Source organism: Lactuca sativa, chromosome 7 (genome assembly GCF_002870075.4).
Source record: "Lactuca sativa cultivar Salinas chromosome 7, Lsat_Salinas_v11, whole genome shotgun sequence".
Classification (NCBI taxonomy): domain Eukaryota; kingdom Viridiplantae; phylum Streptophyta; class Magnoliopsida; order Asterales; family Asteraceae; genus Lactuca; species Lactuca sativa.
The window spans coordinates 65,069,229-65,073,634 of NC_056629.2; the positions used below are offsets into that span (position 1 = coordinate 65,069,229).

The 4,406-nt window shown below is 40.4% G+C and overlaps 1 non-coding gene across 1 annotated transcript; it reads left to right on the plus strand.

Moving 5' to 3' along the window:
- The first annotated feature begins 895 nt into the window (after window positions 1–895).
- On the plus strand, window positions 896–1,002 carry LOC111877826 (small nucleolar RNA R71). The gene has a single exon (XR_002845540.1). It is a non-coding gene; the product is annotated as a small nucleolar RNA R71 (small nucleolar RNA).
- Window positions 1,003–4,406: the final 3,404 nt, after the last annotated feature.

A 4,406-nucleotide genomic window follows, 5' to 3' on the forward strand; every position in this document is an offset into this window, starting at 1 on the left:
CAGGGAATTGACTCGTCGAATCCATTAGAGGGACTCGGCGAGTCTGGTCGGGTTTAGCCGAACTCGACTCTTCTGTCTTTTCTGCATGCACCTTAGTTGAGACCTTTTGTGCAGGGGTCATAGGAGTGAAAATATTTCCATAGCTGGAGGTTATAGCATTCATATTCTCCATTCTCGGATTATTCTCGGTTTTACTTGGAAGTTCACCCGGTCTTCTCTTGTTCACTTGATGTGCAAGTTGTCCTAGCTGTTTCTCAATGTTGAGAATAGATGCTTGCTGATTCCTAAGTATAGTTCTGGTCTCTTGTATTGCAGCATCATGATCATTGTGTCTTTTCTCGGACGCGGCTATAAATCTTGTGAACATTTCTTCTAAATCGGATCTTTTTTCCACAACCAGTTCTTCCTTTTGATAGAAACCCCTCTCTTTTTTCTTGTATTTCTCTTCCTTTGCCTTTTTATATTCTTCGTACGGGAGCCATTCCTCCTTGGTTTTCCGCCAATTCTCGTCGTATCTGTCGCCACTTGAATAGAAAACCTGCGCCTTCTTGTTTCCATTTTCATGGAAATCACAATCTTTAGTTAAGTGAGGTCCCCTACAATTTTCACATCCCACCCGGATAGCATGGATTGTTTGATCCATCTTCGTCATTCTTCTATCTAAATTGTCTAGTTTAGCCATCATTGCCGCCATGCTATCGTTGACCGTGTTCACTACCCCCTACTTACTTCATTTCGTGGGTTGTGGTATTCTCTAGAATGTTTAGAGAATTCTTCAATCAATTCTTTGATCATCGGGGGTGCCTTTTTTGTCAACGGGCCTTGCGAGTCAAGTAGTTGCCTAGTTGTGACATTGACCCCGTCATAGAAGATGGAGACTTCTTGTTGGCTATTAAGGTCATGGTGTGGGAAATTTTTTAGTAAGCCTTTGTACCTCTCCCACGCCTCATAAAAGGATTCTTCGGGTTGTTGCTCAAAGTTAGCAATGGCCTTCTTCAACTTGGCTATTTTAGAAGGCGGGCAAAAATGGTCAATGAACTCTTCTTTCATCTTAGCCCATGTGGTGATGGACCCGATAGGGAGTGACTTGAGCCAATCTTTTGCAGCACCCTTGAATGTGACTGGAAGCATACGAAGTAGTTGGGTCTCACGTGGCACATTTGGAACATTAAAGTAGTCAGCCACATCATTGACTTCGTCCAAATGCTTATATGCATCTTCGTGATCTTTTCCATGGAAAGGGATTTCCTTTAGTTGAGCGAGTATGTGGCCCTTCAATTCGAAAGTAGCAGTAGCAGGAATTGCGGGTTACACAAGTCCCGGGCTGGTGTCGTCACACATCTTCTTCTTCCATTCCCCCATGGGGACTTCATCGATGTTCTCCATGGAAATTGCCAATTCGTTTTCAAAGTCAGATTCGTACCCAAAAATGGGGTCTTCTTCTTCTCCTTCAGATTTGTACTCGGTGTCCTCTTTGATCGGGTCATCGATGGCTAATGAGGTGTTTGATGCTCCTAGTTTGCTGCCTTTCTTCTTGCTGAAAATGGACTTTAAATTCTTCAACGGTGAGCTCTTCGAAGAAGCGGTTTCTCCAATAGCTTTTCCTTTGTTCTGCTTTAGTGCGGATTCCAGGTCTTCGAGCGGAGGGACCAAAGGCGTATCAGATCCTCGGTTCATTAAATAACTGCAAACAAAACAAAAACAAAACGCGTAAAAAGAACAAAAATAAAATTAAAATTAAAGCTGCGAACAACGATGGACTCGCCGAGTCGACACGAGTGCACTCGGCGAGTTCAAGGCAAAAACATAAAAACTTCTAATTAAATTTAAACCATGAAACTATCAAAAACTATACTAATTACTAAGTCACCTAAAAATTAACTTTGTGTAAGATAAATCTCACACAAATGATCGATAAAACTAGGAATTAGTGCTAATTTAGAACTGTTCCCTGCCAACGACGCCAAAACTTGATGTGTGTAAAACCAACTAGTTTTAAACCTACTTTTAATTATAAAATAAACACACAAAGGCAGTGGACCTATCAATTGTGGTAAAGCTAAATAAGTAGGGTATCGAACACAGGGAACGGTAAATTAAAACAAAAAACTAATTTTATCTAAAATTAAGTAATAAAAGGGGTTTTCTCTAGTTTTACAAGACTAGAAACTTGCTAACTATTACTTAAACGAAAAGCAAAGATTCAACTAAATTCAATGACGAAGGGAACTTCTGTTTAGTTCAACTAAATTGATCCTATGGTTGATATTATGGTAATAGTGCAATGGATTGATTCTTCTATTAGCTACCGATTCAAGTGATTAGATTCACGTTAGCTGCACTAATCCTTAGAGAACAAACTAATTCAAACAGTGGCCAGTTGTCTAATTTAATTCAATTCACTAGGTTATTTATTCGGGTTAATTTAAACTTGTAATAGTTAACTAATTTGATCCTTTAGTTAACTTCTCATTGATGGTCATCACACAAGCTCACACATGAATTTGCCTATTTTTCTTATTAATTCTAGTTTCATGTTCATTAATCCTAGACATATGATAAAGTGGTCACATAAACATATGAGGTTAACAATTAAGAGATGTTCATGCAACTTAATTATCTCCCTATTAACAGAAATATAGTTTTCATTCACACATAAGGTTCTTTAACAAGCTAGAATCAACAAAATCACCAATATTAAATCAATCCTACCATAAATCAAACCATAGTATCAAAATTGTATCCCCAAACAGAAGTTTAAAAGTTTTAGCTCATGATTGAGGTAGTAAACAACATAAAAACGAAATCTAAAAATCTAACCATGATGAAAAACAATAGATTAAAGTAATAATGATGTAAATTTGCCTCGAATCTCCTTCGGGATTGGTTTTAGGGTTGTATCTTCGTTCTTCAGATCTCTCATGTCTTTAATTCGCAGCTTGCCTCTCACCAAGGGTTCCAGAATTTCTTGTGTCGATCTGAGAAGTTATTTTTATAGATGTAACCCGACTCGCCGAGTCCTTGACCGACTCGCCAAGTCCATCCCTTAATTCCCATACACGGTAAGTCACGGAGTCTTTATCTTCTTGAATCTTCGTACCGACTCGCCGAGTAGTCGACCCTACTCGGCGAGTACCTTGCATTTTTGGCGTTTTTCTTCTTTGTTCAACTCCCGAGCTCCCAACCGCTTCACCTGCTTCCTTTTGCTCCCGAGCTTCGCTTTTGGACTGAAAACATAATTCAAACCCTTTTAAGTATCTTTTGTCCATGATATGCAATAAATTAGCTAAATAATGATATAAATCTATACTTAATATAAGGCTAAATATGCAAATATTAGGCGGTTAGTGCTTCTAGTTTTATCAGTTATTCCGTGGTGATTGTCTGGATTGAGATCAGACGTGAGAGAGTATGGGGCCAGAAGGCCAGGATGAACGAGTTTTAGTGGATCATCCCTAAAGAGGGAAATCGAGTTAGCTCCGAGGGATTGTTGGTGATATGCCAGTTGGAGTCGCAAGTCTCAGGGTTGAGTTGAAGATGGTGATCTATAGAGGAGTACGGTCTGAATTGAGCAATCGCCCGATAGAGGAGATGTCACTTTCTGTGACAAGAGTTGTGCTATTTCCATCTCATGTGGGAAAGATAAGAGGTGTTGAGATTTCAGTTTCTGAGTTTGGGGGTGAGCCCTATGGGATTGCACTGATGGTGATCTTCAACTACAGTATCTGGCAGTAGGTCTGGTGCGAGGTAATGATATAGCATGAGCATGTTGTCAATGGGGACTAAGATTTTCAAGGACCCAGATACACCCTATAGATTATAGTAGGGCATGTGTCAGTTGTAGCGGCGGGCGAGCAAGAGGAGTATATTGGGGCGGTGACTCTTATTGTCTTTGATGGGTATCGAGAGTGGAAAGGTGGTTTCTGCTCTTATGATAAGTGACGTGATGGAGCGTTGGTTGAGGAGTCGAGGACGAGGAGTGTGATAGCTCATTATTCCAGATTAAGAGTCAGGGTTAATATTGGACAGTCGGGAGGTCTGGTGATGGAATGGTGTGAGATTCTGAATGACTAGAGGTAGTCATGATGGGACGTTCTGTGGATTTCAGCTGAGATTTAGGGTATTTGGAGTTGCTTGATCTCTGTCAGGGAGATCATCGAGCGTTGCGTAGCACCTTCCAAGAGTAGGTGCGATGTCGCTGGGGGAAACAGTCTGTGGGATAGATTGTTGGTGTGCCAATTGGTGTTGTTTCAAACCCTAGTGGGGGAGAACTGGGTATTTGAGTAAAGGGATCAGAGATTTGTTCAAGAATGGTTAGAGATCTGGATATAGATACCTGCGGTGTGGATTAATATGATTAGGGTTATTGGTGATTGAAGTAAGGTGTAGAGCATGATAATGCATGT